Source organism: Saccopteryx bilineata, chromosome 5, assembly GCF_036850765.1.
Source record: "Saccopteryx bilineata isolate mSacBil1 chromosome 5, mSacBil1_pri_phased_curated, whole genome shotgun sequence".
NCBI lineage: Eukaryota > Metazoa > Chordata > Mammalia > Chiroptera > Emballonuridae > Saccopteryx > Saccopteryx bilineata.
In genome coordinates this window covers 43,773,354-43,790,800 of record NC_089494.1, presented here as the reverse complement: position 1 = coordinate 43,790,800, position 17,447 = coordinate 43,773,354, and the positions used below count along the sequence as shown (strand labels likewise).

At 37.6% G+C, this 17,447-nt stretch overlaps 1 protein-coding gene and 1 pseudogene across 1 annotated transcript in view; one reads left to right on the top strand and one right to left on the bottom strand.

Moving 5' to 3' along the window:
- The window catches only part of TMEFF2 (transmembrane protein with EGF like and two follistatin like domains 2), a 269,416-nt gene that overhangs the window by 163,345 nt on the left and 88,624 nt on the right, over positions 1–17,447 (bottom strand). The window lies entirely within an intron of this gene.
- LOC136337921 (nucleophosmin-like) overlaps positions 9,009–17,447 on the top strand; it is a 31,920-nt pseudogene continuing 23,481 nt past the window's right edge.

The window sequence follows — 17,447 nt, the reverse complement described above, 5'->3', positions numbered from 1 at the left end:
AATTTTTCAAATGTAATAGTTATAGATACATTTGTTTTTAAACAATTTAAGAAAATGATGTTGGCTTTACCTTAAGTGTTTATTTAAAGAAATATTGCCTGGGTCCTGGCCGGTTGGCTAAGTGGTAGAGCATTAGCCTGGCATGTGGAAGTCCCAGGTTCAGTTCCCAGTCAGGATGTATAAGAGAAGTGACTATCTGCTTCTCCACCCTTCACCCTTCTCTCTCTCTCTCTCTCTCTCTCTCTCTCTCTCTCTCTCCTCTCTTCTCTCTATTCCTCTCCTGCAGCCATGGCTCAAACGATTTAAGCAAGTTGGCCCTGGGCACTGAGGATGGCTGGGTGGCCTCACCTCAGGCAATAAAATAGCTCAGTTGCTGAGCAATGGAGCAGCAGCCCCAGATGGGCAGAGCATAGACTAGTAGGGTGCTTGCTGGGTGGGTCCCAGTTGGGGAGCATGCAGGAATCTGTCTCTGCCTCTCCACCTCTCACTTAATAAAAATGTATGTATATATTGTCTGTGCTTTTTTCCGTGTCAGAAGCCCCCTTAATTATTTATGATAAGTATATTTGCCATATGGTGCATAACATACTTTGCAAAGGATTGCAGGTAAAGATATCTCACAATAGATTTATGTGGATTTACTTGTAATTCATGCTTGTTTCTTAATTTATTATCATATAATTTTATCTACTCAGTCAAAGCTTATAGAAATCATATGTTCTTTAACATAGTCCCCTTTGAATTATGCTAACAGATATATTGTTAGCATGGATAGCAATCACCTGCCAATTTAGACAATAATTCTCTGAAGCATTCAAAATCCATTTTACGATACAACAGATACCTTCAATTTACCTACCCTACACACCTTCTTTTGAGAAATAAGTATTTGATTGCTTATTCTTAATTTATCCAAACTGGATAAATCTTCATTGCAATATTAAGTAGTTTTTTGCCCTGTGATGGAGCAAGAGTAACACAATTATAGGTCATCACATCTCAATTTTACTTAACAGGGTGTTCTTTGACCTTCATTACTAGTATCTCTGAGTGTTCTCACATATTTATTTTTAATGAATTGCTCAAATCTCTCATTGAAGGACACATGTTCACATTAGAACTTATGTAGCCTAAAAATCTTTTAAAAGAAGTGAAGAAGGTGCAAGGCTGGATTTCTAGGTAGATTACACATGCAACACATTTAGACACTACCAAAGTGGTAATAATAGTCTGTATTTAAACAGAAGCTTTGAGGAAAGCAAAGATGAAGAAAAGAAATGTCATATGCATTTGACCAATGACAACTACACTTGCCTCAACCAAAGACAGTGAAATGTATATAATTCTGTGCTTGCTATTTGATAGCATATATCATCATTTGATAATGCTTTAGGGTAGGAAGTGGTACCCAAAATAATAATCTACAACTTGAATTTAACCATAATAGCACAGTAAAATAAAATACTAACATGTATTATTTAAAAAACAAAAGTGATTTTTTTATCCAGTGAGAAATATCAAAGATCATATTCTACCAAGCAAATACTCTCAACCCAAATCTTATTTGAATGAAACCCTGATCTCACTGTGTGAAATAACTTTTTTCTATTTATGCATAATTTTAAAATTTTTGGTCAATATAAAATCAGTGTTTTCAAATGTATTCATTTGCCTGCCATTCAGAATTAAGATAATTTGGTGTAAAAATTCTAGTCTGACAAAACAAGTGTTACAGTGACACTAGGCAAAGTTCTAAAAAAATCGAGTCTTTAAGGAAACATCAAGTTTCCCTGTAGATGATTCCTAATTAGATAGGAGAGCTTCAGAAACAAGGGAGAATCAAGGTTCTACCAAGTTTCCCAATTTTGTGAACAGCAAGGCAGCTAAACCAGAGGTAAGAGCAGTCTGTAGCTCTTCTCTCAATGGGATGATTCAAGTCAAGTTTGAAAGAGAGACAAACTAGCTAATTTGCCAGTTCATGAAACTGCAGTTCCTGAAGACTTTTTCTTCTGGGTAAATGGCAATCCTGTGAAGGAGAGCAGAATAGAATCTCTAAAAGTATGTCTCTGACAGCTGATCATCATAATTCATTATATGTATCTGAGTAAATATTGAGAAAAAGTTGGTAAAATATCATTCACTTTAGTTATTCAAAAGGAATTATTTTAAATTATTTGGATTATTTCCACTATAGAAACCAGTTGGTTTATTAGCAGTTGGTTAATGTTCTCAAATATTAACAGGTAGCATCTCTAAGGCATATACTGAAAATGGAGGGGGAGTCAATATAGACTTTTCTTATTTTTCTTTCCCTTCTTCCACGTTTTCCTAGAAACTAGCCCTGAAAGTCCTGAGTGATGTTCATAATTAAATTGGATTTTTTAGTAATCAAAAGCCTTTTTATTTATTATTATTTCTTTTAGTATCTGAGTAATAGCTAATTATGTTTCATCCTTTGGAGACAGTCCATGAACTAATTGTTTGGGAAGCTTGGGACATTATGGACCCTGATAGCTTTCACATCCATGTTGTTATTCAAACCAGATATTTTTGCACGTATATCTCAGGTTACTATTGTGTTTCAAAGTTTCTTGAATTGATAATGCTTTATTTTCCCAGACCCTTGAGCCCGACCAAAATGCATTTCCTTGATCACAATTATGTAAGCATAATTTACACTGTCCAGATTATATGATGGTTCCAGATGGCTCAGGTACAGGGCCCCACAACTAAGAGAGACTGGCCTCAGTTTTTTAACAACTATATCAAATTAGTTACTGGTAGCTTCAAAGGCTGTTTAGGAAAAGATGGTTTTGATTTGATTTTTTCAGTTTGGCATGTAGAATCACATGCCTTAGACAATGCTGCTACTACACAGATTCGTGCACTAAAGGCACACAGACATGTATGTCCATTTTGAAATTTATTTTTCCCAATTCATTTAGGTAGATGTAATCCCATTGGCTCTTTATATATCAGTGAAACCTATGTTACAAAAATATTTAATGAGTTTTTCAAGTGTGAGTCAGCAAGTACACATCAAGCTTAGATAAGGTCTACTACCATGCATATGCCTTCCCACACCATGTGATAACAACTGAATTACTTTTACTCCAGTGCTTCAAAATAAATACAATTTAATTAATAAAAAAGTAGACCACTTTTTGTTTTTCAAACAATTTTTAAATTATTACTCAAGTGTATTACAAAATATTTATATATACACTAGTCTATATTATGACCAGAAGTCACTAATAAACGCTCATAGAAAAAAGAAATATTAGCCTAATAATAATGGATTATGGTCCTGTTCACATTTTTATTGTGAAAGTTAGTAATTGTCTTGAAGTAGCCAAAAATAATTTTAATTCAGTCTCTTCATACTCCATACCAAAATGCAGCCTTCCCAATTTAATTCAATTAAACAGATATGATATATATAGAGAGAGCCAAGAGCAGACTATTTTTACTTAAAATGTACACTGTGCACACTTTAAAGTATTTCTTGACTGGCCTAAAGGCTGGAAAAACTGATCTTGTGAGTGATGTTGTGCTGGAATAGTGGGCTGTACGGAAATCATTGTCCAGAAACCCCTGCCTCACCCCTGGACTTCCAGGAGTCTTTAGTTATGCCACTTTGACTGTTAAGCATGAAACAAAAATACCGCTAATGTTTTTCTCGAGTTATGTTTGTGGCATTGTCAGCTATTTTAAATGTGAATTTTGCTACTTTTTTCCATCTAAATAAATATTCACTTTTGCACCTAATTTTGTATACTGTCTTTTAAAATGTGATCTTAAAATCTTATTTGTGCGGATCTTAGTTTAGATATATTATAGTTTACAAAGAAACCACAGCCAAGAACTGGGAAGTCGTGCAGAGCTTGGAAGTGGAAAAGCCTGGTTAGAAACCCCTTATTTGATTCAAATGCACATGTGCTGACTCACTGGATGATACTGCTTCCCAAGCAGTACATCAGGCTGTCACAGACATCTGAGGATGCATGTTGTTCTCTAGCTTAAAACTTGATTCCAATATGAAAAATACACTCACTCTTCAGTAAATATTTGTCAGCCTAAGGGAATTTAAAGAGGAAACTCAGGTCTATGAAAATTAGCATTATATCAATCCCAGGTGAGGCACATATTCCAGAATCCCAAAGTTCTCTGCGTTACAGTTTTCCTATTAATAAAATGAAAATGATGACGATTGTAAATTGTAGAGAAATATACTGCTCACAAAAATTAGGGAATATTTTATCACTTCATATTCATTTTTGAAATATCTCCTAATTTTTGGAGCAGCATAAATAAGTTTCTGCATATAAAGCATATAGCATATATAGTACCTGCTGCATACAAAAGCTCCATAAAGGTAATTTAATTTAACTTTAGGGCAACTGATCTAAAAAATTAGAAGAAATTGGAGAGTTTAATAATAATGGCATGTCAGGGGGATGTTTATGAAACACAGAACAAATTGTTGAAGCTCATGTAGTAAGAGACCATTATCCTATAAAAAGTAAAAAAAATATTCAAGCTTCAATTTTCTTTTCTTCTAGCTTTTATTTAGCCATTTTGTAATGGTTAGTCCAGGAATTAAGGTCATACTTCTGAGTTTATCACCAGTATACAGATCAGATATTCTTCCATTAAAAACCAATTAGTGGCATTCTATCTTACCAAGTCCTCACCATAGTGTATCAGGGGTCGGGAACCATTTTGGCTGAGAGAGCCATGAACGCCACATATTTTAAAATGTACTTCCATGAGAGCCATACAACGACCCATCTATGTTATGTATTATCCAATAAAAATTTGGTGTTGTCCTGGAGGACAGCTGTGATTGGCTCCAGCCACCTGCAACCATGAACATGAGGAGTAGGAAATGAATGGATTGTAATACATGAGAATGTTTTATATTTTTAATGTTATTATTATTTTTTTATTAAAGATTTGTCTGTGAGCCAGATGCAGCCATCAAAAGAGCCACATCTGGCTTGTGAGCCATAGGTTCCTGACCCCTGTGATGTTACAGGATACACAGTATGTGTCCTGACTCCCATCTCATTTCCCATGTTTCTCTCCCTCTTTCTTCTCTCCACTCCTGTGACACCAGCCTTCTTGAAATCCTTCTGATAAGGTCTAGAATGTTCTGCCCATAGATATCTCCAGGGCACTCTCTCCCTCAGTTCTTTAAGTTTTCATTTTAATGTTACCTTTCCGATAAGGCTTTCCTTAACTAGCCTATTGGAAATTGAAACCTCTCGCTTATTACTATAATGAAGCTCATTTTTCTGTATCAGCATTTTGTAATGTGAAACATTGCAGTTGGGTTTACTTGAGTTCTTCCCTAAACCTTAGGATGACTTCCAGACCTAAGCAATGAGAATAGAGATACATCACTAGTTCAGAATTGGAGCTCACTGCCCAGAAGGTCAGAAACTGAATTTTATTCTCCTATTAACCATATTTTTACCTTACATCACAATTTCTTATTGAATATGGTCTTATCTTTTCCTAAAACTCTGTTTTCTGATGGCTATTTTTGATCCTAAGAAATATTATTTCTTCTGAACAGCTGTATCCCTGAATAGGTACAATTGTTATCTATTATTTTCTTTTCCTATGCCCATTTACCTGCCCCAACTGACTAGTCATAAGTATATTGATCAATGACATGATTATTAGCTTTCCTCCCACATTCTGTCCCACTTACGCATGGATCTTGGCCGGTGAATGGACCTTTTGGTTTTGGATTTCCCTTCAGACATGTGTCCTAATTATTTCTTGAATAATTGGTCTCTGTCTTGCTTCTATTTCAGAACTGCAGCAATCTTCTAGTTCCATAAGGAGTCAGCTTCAACCTTTGTACATTGTCTGGTTCTTTTTCCAATTGTGTATTTAACAAAACCCTACTTCTGACTCAGTATCTGATCTTAATGATATAGAAGCGTCGAAGGCAATTGGTAGGTCTGCTTTCAATAGTTCAAGTAAAACATGCACTACAGTGTTGTATAAATCATAAATTATTTTGCACGGTAAGTCAGTCTGTTAGTACTTAGAGTTGGATTCCAGGTTTTTTTTGGGGGGGGGGTTGGTGAGAGGAAAAGAAGGAATATGAGAAATGTATGCCTTTGCTTTATAAGCCGAGTTGCAGTAGTTTTGAGGTGAGAGCACACTTGTGTTTGAGAAAAGAACAGAGGGGGAAAAAAGAAAATGGTAAGAGATAAAATCAGGATGTAGCAGAGGTTAGATCATTATATTGCTATAAAGTTCATTATAAGACTTTTTGTTTTTACTCTGAATGAAATGGAAACCTATTGGGAGTTTCAAGTAGAGTGATACGTTTTGACTTTTATTTATAAATGATCATTCTGGCTGCTTTATTGGAAAGTGGCTATAGGAAAGCAAACACTAAAGCAGGGAAAACATTAAGAAGCTAATAATCATAGAGACAGAGAAGAGAGGAGAAAGAAGGAACAGAGAGAGAGACTGAAAATGACAGTGACATGGGTAAGGGTGGTAGCAGTAAGCACTGGTGAAAAACATACTGGGTATATTTCATAGGTAGCTTTTGACAACACTTATTGATGGTAAGATGTGAAGTTTGAGAAAAAAGAAGTTCAGGGATTTGGGCAATACTCCAAAAATTTTGGCATAAAAAACTGAAGAATGCTGTTAAACACAGAAATGGGAAGAATAGTGTGGGAGAATATCAGAATAATTTCCAGTTAGGTTAGTTTTATTTGAGTGAACATGTAACCTACCTACATAGAGATTTATTCTTAATATCTGAAAATATAGGTCAAATATTTATAACCCTCCAAACTCATTATATCGTGTACTTTAGCTAAGTTTTCTAACTGATACTCCACTACAAAACTATTAAAATAGTAATAGAAGAACAGAAAGTGGTTATTGGCAAACATTTTAATGCAAAAACCTGACAATTTAAAATCTCTTCTATTCATACTGTATTCATTGTGGATAATTTAACTGGATGAATTAAAGATAATATAAATTATTCAAGTATAAATGATTTAAAAGCAAACAGCCCATTCATTTTTTTCTTAGAGCCTTTCATTAAAATTCAGCTGTTCTGCAATTAATTGTCACAATTTTCTGGCCAATACATTTATTTGATATCATATTAAAATGAAATTATTTGAATTTTTTAAATCTTATACTACACATAGTTTATTGAACATTTCAAATCTTGACAGTTTAATTCTATATTTGTGTTCTGAAAGGCAGTTCTTTTGTTTTACCTGTCTTATTTCTTTAAGTTGGTTATAGGTAAAATTATAACCTTGACTTATCTCATGTTAACTTAAGACAAGAAAATATGTATGAATATTGTGAAGAGATTTGACCTGGAATCTTTTCATTTATTAAAAAGACTGCTTTTGGATTTTATCACATGAATTACTAACAAAATCCTTTAAATATTCATATGAAATCTAATTGATGTTGTAATGTCAAACAACGCACTCTTTTTATATGACCTATTCCAAAATGACACCATTTTTTTATCGAATTGTTTCAATGTTAATGAAACAGAGGTTGTTTAGATATGTATTTCATGAAGTATTCCTCAACTGAACATCAATTTAATGTTTTTGTGTGACCCCCTTTAGTAGTATAACGCATTCTGAAATAAATAAAACCATTTACTGAACATACCTATCAAATAATAAGCCTGTATTTTAGGAAGCTATCTTCCAAATATTGTAGATAAAATAATTACAGTTACTATTTTATGGAAATTCTCCATTTGGTAGGCACTAGGCAATACCCTTTTACCTGCACTATCTCATTTACCCTCACAACCACCTTTCAAAGAAGGGACCCTCTTTGTGTGGCCCAACATCACACAATAGTAAGGGCAGGTAACAGCTTAACTGGGCAGTGTAACTCCAGAACTGGTACCCTAAAAGACAATGGCATGCTTCTGTAAGTCAGGTGGCATTTCTGAACTTACAATATTGAGTCCCCATACACTATTATATATGCCCTTAGTGTGTCACGATATAGCTAACTCCAAGACCTGTATCTTCAGATATGTAGAAAATATAAGACAGAAAAGAACCTAAATTATTACATCTTTAATCCAACTTATTTTTCTTTAGTAAGGACCTCACCTAATGCCTTTCAAACAGAAAAAAAAATTGTGACATATCCCAATTTTGAGAACGACTTAAAAGTTTGCATTTTGAGCCAGAAATGAGATTAAGGAAGTCACTATTAGACACTCTAAGATACTACTGATGTCAATAGAAGTTGGCAAAAGGAAAAAAAAATGTCTGAAGGGCAAGCGATTAATGCATATAAACAGCTTTAAGACTATATGTGTCTTGAGTAGGACAATTTGAAATCTAGGACTTGAGCCCAAAAAACAAAGACAAGTATAAGAACAGAATCACTTGGGTGAAGGTTAAAGTGGTTTAGATATAGTGGAAAATTAGTATTTGAAATGTTCAAGAGTAGAGGTTATATAGACAGGACAACAATGCTAGGTGTTTGTTAAAAATAGTGTATGAGAAATATATTTATTAATATAAAAAGAAATTCATGGCAAACTGTCATTAGAAAAATGCAAACTACACAAAAAATATATGAACTATGCTTCCTTTGGAGGGATTACAAATGCATTTTGGTATATCTGGGATTTATTTGGTGATGCAGGTATAAATACAGTAATTTTATTCTTGTATATTTGCTTCTCATTATATCATAACAAATACTTGACAATAAACCAAGAAGTTATTTTAAGAAAGTCACCATTTCATGTTTCTTTCTGTCCTGAAACACTAACATTATCACTGTCCTCTAAAGAGGTTCATGATTTCCTAATTTCTTTTTTAATTATTTTACTTAATAAAAAATAAATTATACTCTTCTTAAAATGGTTTTTAATAGTCTACACTTGAAAATGTGAATTTTACTTAATTCAAAATAATAATATTTTGGAAGAAGCCACCCAGAGACTGGTAGGAAAAGCGGAAATGCGGAGAGGGCTTCCCAGCTTCTCGGAGCGAGCGGCAGCAGGGAGAGACTCGCGTGGCGGGAAGTGAGTTTAGCAGAAGGGAAAGGGTCTTGAGCCCCAGGAACAAAGCCCCAGCCTGCAGCCCCAGAGCCCAGAAGAAGCGTAAGGACAGTATTTAGCTGGAAACAAGTCAGGATACTGTTTGTGAGAGAGTCTGATTTCTCAGACCCAGGATCCTTCTTAAAGGGACCTCGCAGAACATCTCTCTCACAAACACTCACCCGGGGCTCCTGGGGACGGAGGGAGAGGGGAGAGAACCACAGTAACAGGAAGAGAGTGCAATCTAGGAGGCATAGGGAGAAACATTTTGAGATAGCCACCCTAACCCCTGGGACGAGGCACTCCCCAAAGCTGAAGTGAATATTTCCCCCGGAAACAGCAATACCAGCAAAGGGAAGCAGGAGAGCAGCCAAACAAGCTCCCCCGCGGCATTCAGAGCAGAGTCGCATAGAAGGAGGGAGCTTTCAGGTCTACAGTAGTGAGTCTTAGGGTCCGAGCTGCTACACCCCCACCCACGCGGCTGAGGGCGCACCGGAGAGCGGGCGGCAGCGGGAGACAAAAGCGCGGTTCTGCTGGTAGGGGCGGAAGCCGGCTGGCCACCAGTGGGCTCAGGTGTGAGCTCAATCTTGCCCAGCTAGGGAGAAGGGGGCGTGCAAAAGCGGCCAAGCTCAGCTGCCGGCAGCCTGTAATCCAGCCTCCGGGAGAAGGGCGGGAAACCCAGAAAGGGTAGAAAACAGCCCCGGGGCAAGGGCAGAGGAGCACATCCCTGCCCCACTCGTGCAACCCAGGTTTGCGGTCTGACTTGGTAGCCGGCTCCTCCCGCGAGGGTGGAGCCAAAAGCCCAGAAGGGGCGGAGTTCCGCTACGAAGCTGAGCTTGGGCACGCAGCCCTGCCTGGCGGTAGAGCCAAGGCTAGCAGCTGTTCCTTGAGTGTGATCATCTTGCAAAGGCAGGGCGAAAGCTCGGAAACAGGCGGAGACCCACAGCTGAGCAAAGGTGCTCGCCAGTGCCCTCAGGACCGAACATAACGTCACACACGGGGGCGGGGCAAAGGCCAAAGCGACCAACCCTTGTGCACCCGAGCACGTGATCACAGCCACTCTCGTGAAGAGATAATGCGGAGGCAGAGAAATACAACAAATAAACCAAGAGAAATCCCCAGAAAAGGACCTAAGTGAATCAGATATAACCAAATTACCAGATGCAGAGTTTAAAATAACGATTGTTAGGATGCTCAAAGATATTAGAACCACCATAGATGGCCATTACGAAAACCTAAATAAAGAGATAACAAATATAAAAAAGGACATTGAAATAATAAAAAAGAATCAGATAGAAATGACAAATACAATATCTGAAATAAAGAATACAATGGAAGGAATTAAAAGCAAGATGGATGAAGCAGAGAATCGAATCAGTGAGTTAGAGGACACAATAAATAAAGGCACGGAAGCAGAGCAGAAAAAAGAAAAGAGGCTCAAAAAGTCTGAGGAAACTCTAAGAGAGCTCTGTGACAACATGAAGAGAAATAACATCCGCATCATAGGGGTTCCTGAAGAAGAAGAAAAAGAACAAGGGATAGAGACTTTGCTCAAACATATTATAGCAGAAAACTTCCCCCAATTAAGGCAGGAAAACATTTCACATGTTCAGGAAGCACAGAGAACTCCATTAAGGAGAAACCCAAAGAAACCAACACCAAGACACATCATAATTAAATTACCAAAGTTAAATGATAAAGAGAAAATATTAAAAGCTGCTAGAGAAAAAAAGACTATCACCTACAAAGGAGCCCCCATAAGGATGACTTCTGACTTCTCAACAGAAACACTTGAGGCCAGAAGGGAATGGCAAGAAATATTCAAAGTAATGCAGAACAAGAACCTACAACCAAGACTACTTTATCCAGCAAGGCTATCATTTAAAATTGAAGGAGAAATAAAAAGCTTTACAGATCAAAAAAAACTCAAGGATTTCACTGCAACCAAACCAAGGCTGCAAGAAATGATAAGGGACCTGTTGTAAACAGATCAAAGGAAAAAAAGAATACAGCAAAAGAGAAAAACAGTTTTAAAGAAAAAAATGGCAATAAACAATTACATATCAGTAATAACCTTAAATGTTAATGGATTAAATGATCCGATCAAGAGACATAGGGTAGCTGCATGGATAAGAAAACAGGACCCATACATATGCTGTCTACAAGAGACACACCTTAAATCAAAAGATGCACACAGACTGAAGATAAAAGGATGGAAAAAAATATTACACGCAAATGGAAATGAAAAAAAAGCTGGGGTAGCAATACTTATATCAGACAAAATGGACTTTAGAACAAAGACCATAGTTAGAGATAAAGAAGGTCACTACATAATGATAAAGAAAGCAATACAAAAGGAAGATATAACCATTATAAATATCTACGCACCTAATATAGGAGCACCTAAATATATAAAGCAGACTTTGATAGACTTAAAGGGTGAGATCAACAGCAATACTATAATAGTAGGAGATTTCAATACCCCATTAACATCATTAGATAGATCCTCAAGAAAGAAAATTAACAAAGAAACAGCAGACTTAAAGGACATATTAGATGAACTTGATTTAATAGATATCTTCAGAACCTTTCACCCTAAAACAGCAGAATATACATTCTTTTCAAGCACTCATGTACATTCTCTAGAATAGACCACATGTTAGGGCACAAAAGCGGGCTCAACAAATTTAAGAAGATTGAAATCATATCGAGCACTTTCTCTGATCACAATGGCATTAAACTAAAAATCAACCACAATAGAAAAATTGAAAAACATTCAAACACTTGGAAACTAAATAGCATGTTATTAAACAATGAATGGGTTAACATTGAGATCAAAGAAGAAATTAAAAAATTCCTAGAAACAAACGATAATGAGCATACATCAACTCAAAATTTATGGGACACAGCAAAAGCAGTCCTGAGAGGGAAGTTTATAGCATTACAGGCATACCTCAAGAAGCTAGAAAAAGCTCAAATAAACAACTTAACCCTGCATCTAAAAGAACTAGAAAAAGAACAACAAGTAAAGCCCAGAGCTAGTAGAAGGAAGGAAATAATAAAGATCAGAGCAGAAATAAATGACATAGAGGCTAAAGAAACAATACAGAGGATCAATGAAACCAGGAGCTGGTTCTTTGAAAAGGTAAACAAGATCAATGAACCTTTAACAAGACTCACCAAGAAAAAAAGAGAGAGGACTCAAATAAATAAAATTAGAAACGAGAGTGGAGAAATAACAACTGACACAACAGAAATACAAAATATTGTAAGAAAATACTATGAAGAACTGTATGCCAAAAAACTAGACAACCTAGATGAAATGGACAAATTCCTTGAATCATATAATCTTCCAAAAATCAATCTGGAAGAATCAGAAAACCTAAAAGACCAATTACAACAAATGAGATTGAAACAGCTATCAAAAAACTCCCAAAAAAGAAAAGTCCTGGGCCTGATGGCTTCACAAGTGAATTCTACCAAATATTCAAAGAAGAACTAACTCCCATCCTTCTCAAGCTATTTCAAAAAATTCAAGAGGAAGGAAGACTTCCAAACTCCTTTTATGAGGCAAGCATAATTCTGATTCCAAAACCAGGCAAAGACAACACAAAAAAAGAAAATTATAGGCCAATATCCCTGATGAACTTAGATGCAAAAATCCTCAATAAAATATTAGCAAACCGGATCCAGCAATATATGGAAAAATTCATACACCATGATCAAGTAGGATTTATTCTTGGGAGGCAAGGCTGGTACAATATTCGCAAATCAATCAATGTGATTCATCACATAAACAAAAGTAGGAGAAAAACCACATAATAATTTCAATAGATGCAGAAAAAGCATTTGATAAAGTCCAGCACCCATTCATGATCAAAACTCTCAGCAAAGTGGGAATACAGGGAACATACCTAAACATGATAAAGGCCATCTATGAGAAACCCACAGCCAACATCATACTCAATGGGCAAAAATTAAAAGCAATCCCCTTAAGATCAGGAACAAGGCAGGGGTGCCCCCTTTCACCACTCTTATTCAACATAGTTCTGGAAGTCCTTGCCACAGCAATCAGACAAGAAAAAGAAATAAAAGGCATCCAAATTGGAAAAGAAGAAGTAAAACTATCATTATTTGCAGATGACATGATATTGTATATAGAAAATCCTAAAGTCTCAGTCAAAAAACTACTATACTTGATAAAAGAATTTGGCAAGGTGGCAGGATATAAAATCAATACTCAGAAATCAGAGGCATTTTTATACACTAATAATGAACTGTCAGAAAGAGAAATCAGGGAATCAATCCCCTTTACCATTGCAACCAAAAAAATTAAGTACCTAGGAATACATCTAACCAAGGAGATTAAAGACTTGTACTCGGAAAATTATAAAACATTGATAAAAGAAATCAGGGAAGATACGAATAAGTGGAGGCATATACCGTGCTCATGGTTAGGAAGAATAAACATCATTAAAATGTCTATATTACCCAAAGCAATTTATAAATTCAATGCAATACCAATGAAAATACCAATGACTTACTTCAAAGATATAGAACACATATTCCAAAAATTTATATGGAACCAAAAAAGAACACGAATAGCCTCAGCAATCCTGAAAAGGAAGAAAAAAGCGGGAGGTATCACACTTCCAGATATCAAGTTATATTATAAGGCCATTGTACTCAAAACAGCATGGTACTGGCATAAGAACAGGCACATAGATCAATGGAACAGAACAGAAAACTCAGAAATAAACCCACAGCTCTATGGACAACTGATATTTGACAAAGGAGGTAAGACAATACAATGGAGTAAAGACAGCCTCTTCAACAAATGGTGTTGGGAAAACTGGACAGCTACCTGGAAAAAAATGAAACTAGACCACCAACTTACACCACTGACAAAAATAAACTCAAAATGGATAAAAGACTTGAATGTAAGCCGTGAAACCATAAGCATCTTAGAAGAAAACATAGGCAGTAAGCTCTCTGACATCTCTCGCAGCAACATATTTGCTGATTTGTCTCCACAGGCAAGTGAAATAAAAGACAGGATCAACAAATGGGACTTTATCAAACTAAAAAGCTTCTGCACAGCTAAAGACAATAAGAACAGAATAAAAAGACAAACTACACAATGGGAGAATATATTTGACATAGCGTCTGACAAGGGGTAAATAACCAAAATTTATAAAGAACTTGTAAAACTTAATACCAGGAAGACAAACAATCCAATCCAAAAATGGACAAAAGAAATGAATAGACACTTCTCCAAAGAGGACACACAGATGGCCAATAGGTATATGAAAAAATGTTCAACATCACTAATGATTAGAGAAATGCAAATTAAAACCACAATGAGATATCACCTCACACCAGTCAGAATGGCGCTCATCAATAAAACAACACAGAATAAGTGCTGGCGAGGATGTGGAGAAAAGGGAACCCTCCTGCACTGCTGGTGGGAATGCAGACTGGTGCAGCCACTGTGGAAAACAGTATGGAGATTCCTCAAGAAATTAAAAATCGAACTGCCTTTTGACCCAGCTATCCCACTGTTAGGAATATACCCCAAGAACACCATAGCACTGTTTGAAAAGAAGAAATGCACCCCCCATGTTTATGGCAGCATTGTTCACAATAGCAAAGATTTGGAAACAGCCCAAGTGTCCATCAGAGGACTAGTGGATTAAAAAGCTTTGGTATATATATACTATGGAATACTACTCAGCCATAAGAAATGATGACATAGGATCTTTTACAACAACATGGATGGGCCTTGATAACATTATACTGAGTGAAAGAAGTAAATCAGAAAAAAACTAAGAACTATATGTTTCCATACATAGGTGGGACATAAAGATGAGACTCAGAGACATGAACAACAGTGTTGGGGTTACAGGGTGGGGGGAGGAGAGGGAGGGTGTTGGGGGAGGGGAGGGGCATAAAGATCATGGCTTTTCAGCATTTGCCATATTCCCCCCTTAATCTACAGCAGACAGCAAATATTTACGTATGGTGTTCCCACTATAAAGACTGCTGTCTTAGGGACAAATGCTGATAAACTATTTCAGCAGTTCCTCCTTCTTCAAAGACTTATAAGTAAACATAGAGCTCCATGTTTCATAGGACATACTCAAGCTCACTCCATGCTCCCTGGAGCTTTAGCACAAGGAAATGCCCCCCCTTTTTTTTTAGTATTTTTTCTTTTATTTATTTATTTTTTGTATATTTCTGAGGATGGGGATGGGGAGGCAGTCAGACAGACTCCTGCATGCGCCTGACTGGGATCCACCTGCCATGCCTACCGGGGGGAATGCTCTGCCCATCTGGGATGTTGCTCTGTTACAACCGGAGCCATTCTAGCTACTGGGGCGGAGGCCATGGGGCCATCCTTAGTGCCCAGGGTGGATTTGCTCCGGTGGAGCCTTGGCTGCGTGCGGGAGGAGAGAGACCAAGAGGAAGGAGAGAGGGAGGAGTGGAGAGGTAGATGGACACTTCTCCTGTGTGCTCTGGCCGGGAATCGAACCCAGGAATCCTGCACACCAGGCCAATGACTCCGACGGGTCTACCATATCATGCTTTTTACTTAAAAAAAAAATTTACATTCCTTTTGAATGCTGATGAACAGGAGACACCAAATCTTTTTCGCCTGCAAACTACTACCTTCTTTATTAGATCTAGCTAATAACACTGTTCTGTCTTTTTTCCAAATAGCTCCAGATATATGGAAAAGATTTATATAGGCAGATGGGGATCCTCAAACCCCTCAGCGAGATCTTCTGAGAATGGCTCTTAAGATACCTAGAGGCAGAAAAAGCCCAATAGAGATCAGGGGGAACTACCAGCTTTTAGGATACACCCTTAAAGGCTCCAACACCCCAAAGGGGTCTCATAGGATGCCATCTGGGTCCTGCTTTAATAGTGGAAAGGAAGGTCATTGAGCTAAAGCCTGCCAGGCTTACACGCCTCTGCTGTGAGGAAACAGGGACACTGGAAGGTGGGCTTCCCCCTCGCTCCTCTAAGGGAGGGTTCAGTCTCTTCCAGCCCTGCTCCAGCCACCTATGACCTAACTTTGCCCAGAAAGCTGGGGTTTGCCACTGAAGGCTGAAGGTGCCCAGGGCCGTCGGCCCCATCTACGACACTGTGGACGAGCCTAGGGTATTTCTTCCAAGAAGCAGGTAAACTGATCTCATTCGCACAAGGGCCACTTAACTATGTTTTGCCTGAATAGTCAGGTTTTTTATTCTTCCCTCAAAGATCTCTGTTGTGGGTGTTGATAGTCCTATTTTCTGCTGCTTTGCTTAATATATAGTGTTTCCTTTATCCCTCCTACCTCAATGCCCCACTCATATTTCAGGCTGGGACCTACTCTTAATTTAGAGCTCTCTTTCCTACTTTTGCCAACTTGTATTATGAATTTACTTTTGCCACCCAGCTTAGTGTATCCCAAGGTTCTCTTTACCAGGCCACAGTCACAGAGCTCCAGGGAAAAGCAACCTGGTCTCAACTCTCCAGGCAGAGGAGAACAGAAGCTCCATATCCACGCATGCTGCAAATGGCTTTTTCCAGTCTACCTGAATCATTACCAGCTAGAAGCAGTGGTCGGTGGGACTTGGACATGAGCTGCAAAGTATAGAATGGTGACAACAATTCCAGTGCCATGCGGACTTTTCCTGTGGGGAACTTTCCTGGACTCCTGCTCCCTGTGACAGCTCCTAACAGACTGAACTGTGGTTGGGTTGCATTTTTCAGGGATTTGGCATGGTGATGGGGTCAACTTGGACTTGGGGAACATGTTAAGGACACTACTCATTTATGGATTCTTGCTGTATTCGCCGAGAGTTTGCTTAAAGGCTCTTAATCACTGTAAAAAAAAAATAGAGGACTGGATGAAGAAGATGGGGCACATATACACCATGGTATATTATTCAGCTAGGAGAAATGGTGACATCGGATCACTTATAGCGGAATGGTGGAGTCTTGGTAGCATTGTGCGGGGTGAAATAAGCAAATCAGAAAAAAACAGGAACTGCAGGATTCCATACATTGGTGGGACATAAAAGCGAGACTAAGAGGCATGAACAGGAGTGTGGTGGCTATGGGGGGTGGGGGGAGGGAAGGAGGGAGAGGGGGAGGGGAAGGGGTACAGAGAGAACTGGATGGAGGGTGGCGGAGGACGATCTCTCTTCGGGTGATGGGTATGCAACATAACTAAATGACAAGATAACCTGGAAATGTTTTCTTTGAATGTATGTACCCTGATTTATTGATGTCACCCCATTAAAATAAAAATTTATTTATAAAAATAATAATAATAATAATATTTTAAAAATCCCTGTCTGCATGATACTTT